This window comes from Podarcis erhardii (genome assembly GCF_964252035.2).
Source record: "Podarcis erhardii genome assembly, chromosome: 7".
Taxonomy (NCBI): Eukaryota; Metazoa; Chordata; class Lepidosauria; order Squamata; family Lacertidae; genus Podarcis; species Podarcis erhardii.
Genome location: NC_138511.1, coordinates 62,895,924 through 62,906,620, shown reverse-complemented (window position 1 = coordinate 62,906,620; position 10,697 = coordinate 62,895,924).

Here is a 10,697-nt window from a genome sequence, read left to right as displayed (position 1 = left end):
TTGTTCCTGGGAGATAGTTTTCTTGTTCCGTCATCCCTTTGCCCAGTGCATTCCTCTGTCTTGTTGCCCTGTCCTCCGATGCCAGCGATGAAAACTCTGCGTCTTCTTGCTTGCCCTCCCTTAAGCGTCATTCATTTGGACCACTACGGACAGCTCAGAGGGGATTGGTACGTCAGGACGAAGTGCTCTCACACAGCCTGTGTGTTTGAAGTACAGAATTGAAAGGTTGACTCAAGGTATCTTTGCCCACAGCTGGAACCCAGCATGAACATCTGGGAAGTGACAGAAATGGTTTGCGGTGAGGTTCGTTCCTGTAATGAGCATAAAGCAGGGAGTTGATTAAAAAAGGAGCTTCCTTTTACATCAAAGCAAACCTAAACCGTAGGGTGACCAAATGCAAATGAGGACAGGGTTCGCACACCTTTAATAGCGGTGAAGGAGAGGGAGTGAGGAATATCATAGGAAGTTTTCTTATACCCAGTCAGACCACTGATCATTCTATCCTAGTATTGTCTGTGCTAGCTAGCTGTGACTCTCTAGGCTTCAGGCAGGATTATTTCCCAGAGATGCTGGTGATTGCGTGTGGGACCTTCTGCATGCAGATCAGATGCTCTGCTTCAGAGATATGACCCTTCCCTTTTGGGGGGCAGATACAGGTTCTCTCAAGCAGCACTTATCAAAATTAGATGGTTCAATCTTTTAACTTGGCAAATTATAGGGAGCTCAGCCATTACCTTTGTGAGTGGGCAAAATCCCTTTCCACTCTAACTGTGATCTGCACAGCATGCAAATGCAAGAAATATATAGGGCTTGAATGTCCTTTCTATTCTGTCTGCCACTGATGTCTTTGTGCGTCAACCCAGCTATGCAGATCTGGACATGTATCAATTGCTGGATCAGTAAACATTGATGTAAACTGGTGCTGAGCTGAATGTCATCCAGGTTCAACTTTCACCTTGAAAGCAGTGGGGATTTTCACTGCATATTGATATTATTTTTAGTTTTTCACTATTCTCCCCATAATAGCCAAATTATAACAATAACAATTAATTCCAAAATTATACATTTATAAAAATGCCAATCAACTACCAGTTAATACATTTTAGTTAAAGTGGCTCCCTGCATGGTGGTTTGGGTGCATTTCTGATCTTAAATCACTGCATTCCCTAATCTTAATTAATATCAGTTACATTTCAGTTATAATAATAATCCCTTAGTCAAAAGCTACATAATTAATGATTTCCATTTGTGATGTTACAATATATAAATTTATAAAGCTTTAAGTGAAGAACTCAAACTATTATCTTTATTCTGCCCTGCGTGTGAAAACTTCTATATCCATGGAGATCCCTTCTGCCCATATATGGTGTTGTCTCTTTCAGTTCCCAGCTGTTGTTTTCTCCCACCGTGGCTTGGGACAGAACTGAATCTTGAAGTTTCTCAGCGGTGTCATCTCTCCATCCCTTGCTTTGATGTTTCGGAACAGGCAGCAGTCTGCTAGAAGCCATTCTGTCTCACTAGAAAAACATGTTGCAGATCTTCGCCATTTCCCCCAAGATCCAATTAAACCAAAAACCTCTGCTTCTTAATGGTGGCATAGGAGGGTTTTTGCCAGGCAAAGTGCTTTTGCACTCAATGCCTCCCTGCCACCCACATTCCATGCCAGAGTGAGAGCCAGGTACCGAGACGAACTGCAAGTGAAGCCCATCCCCCCTGTCCCTGAGGGGACTTTGCAAGGATGATTTACCCTCTGTCATCCTTGTTTTTCATTTACTGACGATCCCCCGCTGTCGTAGGGGCTACCTCCATTAAAGCAGGCAGGACCAGAAGCGCAGCTACACTGCACACCCATCATTTCCAGCACACAGAAACCTCTGCTGCTCAATTGGCAGCTGGTTTTTCTCAGTGTTATTCTCCATTTACTGATCACAACCAGTGAAGTTTCATGTACTGGCTGTGGAGGCATCGTGGCACTGGGTTGTTACTGTCTATTTGTAGGCCACCCTGAGAACTCTGTTATACAGCACCCAGTGAATGGATGAATGCAACCCATGAGATTAAGATACTTGTTGATGTCACTCATGGTTAACTCAAACATGTTAGACAGGTCAATGCTTTCTGTTTAAGCCACATCCTAGTCAATCACACATCACCATAATAACTGGGCAGTTGCTCAACACTTTTGGAATGATCTCTGGGACCAAGGTGCTGAAAGGAGATTCTGCCTCTCAGTTTTGCCTAGGGATGGGTGATTCTGTTAATTTTGGTTTCTGTGTTTTTATTTTTTCTATTCGTAAGTCTAATTCTCCACATTGCCATATCAGTTTGTGTGTGGTGTTGTTGTTTTTTAAAGTTCTCATGAAAATGCATCAACTGTTCAGTGCAAATTTCTCCTAATCTACACATTTTGTTATGCACTTTTCTCTAATGCACACAAGTGCAAGTGATTTGCTTGTAATTTTCACCAATGTATATATTTTATGCACACTTTACCCTTATACAGTGGTACCTCGGGTGAAGTACTTAATTCGTTCCGGAGGTCCGTTCTTAACCTGAAACTGTTCTTAACCAGAAGCACCACTTTAGCTAATGGGGCCTCCTGCTGCTACCGCGTCACCGGAGCACAATTTCTGTTATCATCCTGAAGCAAAGTTCTTAACCCAAGGTACTATTTGTGGGTTAGCGGAGTCTGTAACCTGAAGCGTATGTAACCCGAGGTACCACTGTATATACATTTTTGCCCACATTACATGGCTAGAAAACTGCACTGCAAAATTCAAAAGATGGTTGTGTTTTGGTTTGCATTCAGAAAAGGATTAATTAGATAGGTTCGCCTTTATATGCAAACTGAAATGACTTTCTTCCCCATCCCTAGCCTGATGCACATATTTATGAAAATGCCTTCCTGACTTTGGCTCAGCACTAGAAAATCAGAGGCCATCAGAGCACACATCCAGTTGTGGCTACCATATAACTTTTGCTTCAATAGGATGAACATTTGCATGCACATCAGAATAGATATTTGAGCTAGAAAAAAAATGCTTTATTGGGATATGCATTTGAATGTGCATTGCTATCCAGTTTTTGATGCAAGCTCTCAAGAGTACTTAACTTTTAAAAGAATTTCTGGAACTGGATTGGGGTAGTTATTTGCTGCATTTGTCTGTGCACAACCAGAAGAATTGAAGGCCAGGGCTTGTACAGTGGGTTTATTGTCTTCAGTCTGCAAAGCATCGGTGATGTCCTCAGTTGTTTTGACCTTTGCTCTATTGACTTAGCTCCATGTAGCCCCATGGAGAGAAGATTTCTTTATTCATGAGCTTTGTTGGGAGATGAGAGAAACGGGGGAGAAATGAAGGCTGTGACAATGACCTCCGGAAAATAAAATAAAATACAATGCTTGACATGGTTTGCCCAGAACTAAGGCCAAGGGACTGCGATCTTGTCAAGGACTCGAAACGATGTGAACGGCAGTGTGATTTCATTCACTGACATCTGATCACTACAGAGCCATCTCACATGCTGACAGGCATATGCGCGTGCATGCACACACACACACAAACACTGCCCAACAGTGAGGTGATGTCAACATGATGTGGCATTTGTTCAAGTAGGAATTCTATCTGTGTTTACAACTTTGTATAGATATATACAACAAAGTCAGAAAGTAGACTTTCCAATGGAAGAAGGTGAACATCCATTCAACTCATATGTGACAGATATGAGGCCCTTGAGAAGGTTCTTAAGAAGGCTTCAGTTGGGGTGGGGAGTATACCCCCTCCCCATTTCTCAAATGAGAGCACAGGGACTCGATCCTGTGGGGTGATGCTTCACAAGAAGCACACACACCTACTGCAGCTGCAGCTTATATGGGAGGAGGGGTGATGCCAGGAAATTGTAGCCTTGATGTCGGTGGCACCATGTCATCTCTTGCACAACCATGTTTACATCCGTCCGAGCCCATACAACAGCCTACTGCACAGCACAGAATTTTTTTTTTTAATTCTTGAAAATTGGCATCATGGATACATAATGAATACAATGTGGTGTAATGGTTAGAGTATTGGACTAGGACTTGGGAGACCAGGGTTCAAATCCCTACTCAGCCATGAACTTCACTGGGTGACCTTGTGCCAGTCCTCATCTCTTAGCCTAACCTACCTCACAGGATGAAATGGGAAGGAGGAGAACCATGTCCACCACCTTGAACTCTTTGGAAGAAAAAGGTGGTATATAAATGCAACATATAAATACAAATTTTTTTTGCTAAAACTAGAATGTGACTTTTGCCATTTGTGAATCGTTCTATTGGTGGCATTTGAAATCAGCATAATGGCAAGTTGCTCCCCATCATTCAAAAGTCAAGCAGTATAATGCTGCCCATCACACATGCAATAGGCTTGATTGTACAAGGTCTAGCATTCTGCAAGTCTGGGTTAAGGCTGGGTATTTTATATGTGGTTGGCTTCATTTGCACAACATCCCTCACTTTGCCAAAGGAAAAACAGAACTGGACTAGTAGCAGAGGATAAATTTTATTCTGTTCACATTTTAATGTGAACCTACCTAATTCACACCAATGAGTAAGCTGAATTGCAGAAAACCTTTGAAAGTTATAATTGTCCAAATTTTGTGATAGAGTTCTCCAAACAGAAAAAAGTGGGGGAATGCATATATTAAGGGAAGTTGTTTGTAAAGATTGCATATTAGGCAAAACTGGATACACAAATGTGTGTATCTGGAGAAATGTACATGAAATCTTTTTAAGTTGATGAAAAACAAATAAATCACAAACCAATGTGGAAATGGGATGAACCGAACTGAAGTTTGGAAAAATGAGAAGCCGAGTGAAACCCAAACTTGATGGTTATGTCCATCTCTAGTTAGGACTGGAATGGTGTGAAGGGAATGGTGAGGCATGAGAATGAAAAAAAAAGACAGAAGGAGGGGAAGACACAGGGGTGTTATAGAGCACATTGGGAGCAAGCTTTAAGTCAAGAGAACAGAATAAAATAGCTGAAGAAACTAGATAAAAAAAGCATTTTAAAAAATAATATTTTACAATGCAAGTCATTTTTAGTGGTTCACACAGCTTTTCATTCTTCACCAAATGAAGCCTGCAAGGAAGGGGTGGGGGCTCATCATTAATGCAGAGATGGGACCTTGAAAATCTCTATTACAGTTATGAGGTCTGGCAAGAGAAGCCGAGTTGGCAAATATTCCCATCTCAACTGTAAAGAAGCGCCTCATTGTGTTTCTAGTGTTGTACTTTTCAATTTGGACTAGATAGGGGTGATTTACAGTGGAGGAGGACGAGTCTGATGTCTCTTCCCCACCACATCTCCCTCAGTTCAACACCCACTGGTGTAAAGAACCAACAGAAACTGAATGCTGAGTTTAATGGCTCACGAATTTTGCTGTGATGTGATCCTGCGTGGGATTTTTTTATTTTTTATTTTTGGAGGGGCGAAACAATTTCACCTTCATTTTTAGAGATGAGGCAAGGTGAGGGACGTAGCAGTCAGAATTGGCTCCTCTGGTGGTCTGAGGCAAGTCCTTACCTGCTTAGACAAACAGGCAACAATCTGGATGATTTTTTAGGAGACAGGGCAGGGATGGGTGACTAAACTGTGGCCCTCCAGTTGTTTTCAGCCTGTGACACCCATCAGCCACAGGCAGAACAGCTAATGGTCAGAGATTATGGAAGTTGTCGCCCAATAGCACCTGGATGATTAACCACTTCTGGGTTAGACACTATCACCTGGCCCACTCAGGCCTATAAATGCAAGGAAGTTGTTTGGGCTGATGTGCGTAGTAGTTTCCCGCATCTACCATTCCTTCCTTTGTTCAGGCTCAAGTGGTGAGGCACACAAGTTGAATCCCTGCCTGAGCTCCAGTCTATGGTTCTACATAAGGTTGACTAGCCTCGTGCAGCCACCGTAACACCATTGCCACACAGTGGACAGGGTAGTGAATTAGGAGAGCTGCATTCAATCTCTAATTAGTCACTAAAACCACTGGATTATCTCGGCCAGCCATTATTTCTCAGCCTCTCCTACATCACTGTGTTGTTGTAAGGACAGAATGTGCAGGAGAACCATGCACACCACACTGAGCTTCTTGGAAGAAAGGCAGGGTAGAAAAAGCAGCAGCAAAGGACAGATCAATACATTAATGCCACTATGTGCAGCTGTGCTCATTCTGCGTGCCTATTTTATAGTTTGCTTCCCTTTTCTCATTTTCTTCTGTTGTTACAATTGTTCTCTCTGTGCTATATATATTACAAAATGAAATAAAAATCTTCACCTCCCCACAAAAATACACAAATGCCAAACTGAAACATCCTGCTTTATTTCAGTCATTTGAAGTGGAGGAGCCCTTGGAGATGGGGTAAGGGCAGATGAATGTCATTGAACCTTTCAGTTTAGGGAAGGGTTTAACTTATCCTGCCTCAGGGGTAGGGCGCCTGTGGCCCTCCAGATGTTGCTGGACTACAAATCCCAGCATCTCTAACCATGAATGATCCACTGGTGCAACTTGGAGGGTTGCAGGTGCCCCATCCCTTCCTTGCATAAATGGACATTTGGGGCCAACACCCAGTAGGAATCATATCAGGGGCAGAGGTTTCCAAAGTTGATTTGTACCTGTTCAGGGGAAAAAGTATATCAGCATCTCATTTAGGTAAATTAAGACTAATCCTCCCTTAACCCCCCCCCCAATAGTTCAGTGAACATTATCTCATCCCTGTGTTGCATCTCATTTTATAAGGCATGGACCATCTTCTTGAAAATGGGGTGTGAATTTCATTTTAGTACTGCGATAAACCAGCCATTGGAAACCTGATGCCTAGGTTGGTGAGGGGAGCAATAATTCATGCAATAATTTGTGCAGAAAGGTGCTGTTAAGAGAGTCAGTGTGGTGTTGCTGTTAGGGTGTCAGATTAGGACCTGGGAGACCAAAGTTCAAGTCCCCACTTGGTCATAAAGCTCAGTGGGGGACCTTGAGCCAGTCACTGCCTCTCAGCCTAATCACAGGGTCGCTGCAGGGATTAAATGGGGGTGAAATGAGTTCCTTGGAGAGAAAGATGGGGATATAAATACATTAAATAAATACTAATAAGGTGCCAACTTAAACGAAATGTTACCAAAATTCCACAACTGGTAAAAGCTGCAGCCTCTCCATGGAGGAATCACCCTGGTGTGTCATTCAAAAGAGAGACACTCTTAAAATGACAATAGCGCATCAAGAAGTCATCTGTGAATTGCTCCCTGGTTGATCAAAATAGGAAAAGGCTTATTGGCACATGGCTCACGCTGGAACCTCTTCAACAAATCATTTGCAACGAGGGTTGGAAGAGATGATGTGATCGCAAAGCCTGTACCAGTTGGAAACAATTGTTAAACATGATCCCCGTGGAGCAGAGGGTGTGCGCTTCATGATCCATCTCTTTCTCGGTGCATTGCCTTTGAGTTCATTTCACTGGGGTATGAGGAGGAATTCCTAGAGATAAGCAATTAAGCCTCTAATCAATAACTTTCACAGTTCTGGCTCCTTTGGGAGGCTTAATTGGCAACTCCAAGTCATATGGGAAGAGAGGCCAGACCTTTGAAGGGAAAGTAAGCATAATCCTTTGGCTTCAGAGTCAACATGGCAAACATCTTATGCCCAAATTAGGTGGTTTCTGTTCTGCTGGGGCAAAATTATTAAGTAAAGGGAAGATCTAGATGTGGTGTGATCAGCTCTGATTCACATTAGGACAAGTACATCAGCTAACAAACCCGTTTCATTTTTAATTCAACAACCAACTTGAGTAGCTCTCATATTAAATGAGGGGTGAAGCTAAGCTTCACAAAAAGTCAAAATCTTCAAAATTTAAACCCTTCAGTTTAGACTTTAATATTTGATTATCTCCTCAACCCAGGGGGAACTCCTGGCTCTTATGGCTGACTTGCAAAGAATTATCTGGCTTTTAAAGCACCGCATACAGCATAATGCCCTTGTAAACTACACGTAGAGCTGACCACTGGAATTTTGCTGAAATTAAATAGATATGTGGGGTTGGATCCAGAGAAGACATGAGAGAAACTGAACTAATGTGTTGGGGTTTTCCTGGCTTCAGCTCCCCCCACCCATGAGTGTGCAAGGCCCCTCTGGAAGGATGTAGGGCAGGGCTGTAGATCGGGGTGGGGAACAGGATCTGGCAAGTAGCTGGATCTTGGTGTTCCTGACCCATTCTCATCAGCTCTTTTGACAAGTGAATAGAAATTCCCATCTGTCAGTCACCTTATGTCACAATGATGTCAGGTTAACCAAAACAAAACAAAAAAAAACTGTTGAGGGTGTGGCTCAAGATACACCTACAGAAGAACATCCTTTACACTGCTGGCTTTTTCATTCCAGTAATGGGCAAATGTACTTGCACTTACAGAAAACCCCACTTTGTCAGTACAGATCAGCTGTCTGGCACTTAAAGCAAGGTAGCTTTGGGCAGGTGTTGGCTGTGCTACGAAGTTCCCCATCAGGAACTCTGAAGGGCAGCCAATCCCAGTGGACTTCCTGCGAGCACCAAGCTCAGTGCTTCCAGTTAGCCCACTGAACTTGGTTGCACTACAAAGTTCCTGGTGAGAAATTCCATAGTGCACTTGTTTGCTGCTGTGGTTTGCTCCCACTGTCAATCAGTTGGTTGACAGTCAGCTTCCCTGACCAAGGAACTATAAGGAAAAATGGCCTCATGGACCAAACTGGGACCTGTACTCGACTTAACTGGGGCTTGTGTTGAGGTGCATCCTGCAGATCAGGAAAGGTACCACAAGGACCAAGAGGATGCCTGGGTGGTTAATAAGCAGAGTCAAAGCAGCCGTTAGAGGTAAGAAGGCTTCCTTCAAAAAGCTGAAGTCTTGTCCAAATAAAGAGAACACCAGTTTTTGTTTTAAGGATCCAAGTTTGGAAATAACAGGCCAGTTAATTTATTGTCTGTCCTATGAAAACTGGTGGAAAGTATTAAAGATAAAATAAGCAAGCATGTAGAACAACAAGGCTTGTTGAAGCAGAGCCAGCATGGGCAAGTCTTGTCTCAAAAACCTATTAGAGTTCTTTGAGGGTGTCAACAAGCATATAGATAGAGGTAATTGACATAGCATATAAGCAGGAGACAAACAAAAATTTCTCCCCAGTAATGCAGAGTTTTGAAACAATACAAAATACTCTTCACCAAAGGAGAAAGCAGGCTGAGTTGACACAGTCTGGGCAGCCACCCTTCTTTCAAATTGCCTTCCACTCCAACCATCTGTTGTCATTTCTAACCATCTGTTGGGGAAGGGCCATGGCTCCATGGAAGAGCATTTGTTTTGCATGCAGAAGGTCCCAGTTTCAATCCTTGGCATTTCTAGGTATGGGTTGGAGATACCCTGGAAAGCCAATACCAGTCGGTATTAAAAAGGTAAAGGGACCCCTGACCATCAGGTCCAGTCGTGGCTGACTCTGGGTTTGCCGCACTCATCTTGCTTTATTGGCCAAGTGAGCCGGCGTACAGCTTCCAGGTCATGTGGCCAGCATGACTAAGCCATTTCTGGCGAACCAGAGCATCACATGGAAACGCCATTTACCTTCTTGCTGGAGCGGTACCTATTTATCTACTTGCACTTTTGATGTGCTTTCAAACTGCTAGGTTGGCAGGAGCAGGGACCGAGCAATGGGAGCTCACTCTGTCGTGGGGATCCAAACAGCCAACCTTCCGATCAGCAAGTCCTAGGCTCTGTGGTTTAACCCACAGCGCCACCCGCGTCCCTCCATAGACTAAATTACTAAATACTAAATTAGATGGACCAGTGGTCTGACTTGGTATAATGCATCTATTTATTTATTGGATCAGCAGGAGGTTAGACTAGAAGATTCTTGAGGTCTCTCACAACTATGCATTTGATTGTAGGTATAATTGTAATTTCAGTTCAAGAAGAAAGAAAGCAAAATAGGTACGCCTATGTCTCCTTCCAACTGAAATTTGAGCTGAATGTTCACTTTCAGCTCAGTCTTAGGCATGATACTAATGTCACAATCGGTTAAATAACAGTCCATGTTCTGGGTTCTAGGGGCCATGACTCTTTACGGAGCATCAAATAGCCTGATTCACAAAAAGTGTGTTCTGCTAAGCTGTCGCTTCCTCCTAATCGTGGTCTCCAGCAGACACAGAAATTTGTCAGTCCAAAAGTGATTTCTGTTTAAGTGTTTAGAGACAAGTGGCTTCATTTAGCTTGTCACTGCAGATTCCACCTGGGAGATAAATAGGCAGAAATGAAAAGCAGATTAAATGAGGGATGGGGCGGGGGAAGAAGAGAAATATATTAATATATCAGGTTGCCACAAGGGAGATAGCTTTGTAATGGGCCTGTGGAGACTGATTGTCATATACAGCCCCTGGGTAAACATATTCACTTCCACCACCACCCATCCCTATCACCAATAATTTGAAGGAGGCTTCTCTTGTATCTCTGGGCACAGCTGGGAAAGGGAATCCAAACAGCTGGTTTCAGCATGGCTATGTTGACTCTTCCATAATGAGAGAATAGAAACTAGAGAATGTTAATTGAGTGGGTGGAGAAAGCAGGGTCTGTTCTGGAAGGCAGGACACATTTGCCATGCTGCCTGGAAATAAATGGAAAAGGAATAAACTGGCAGAAAAGGAAGGGGAGCCCTTTGAT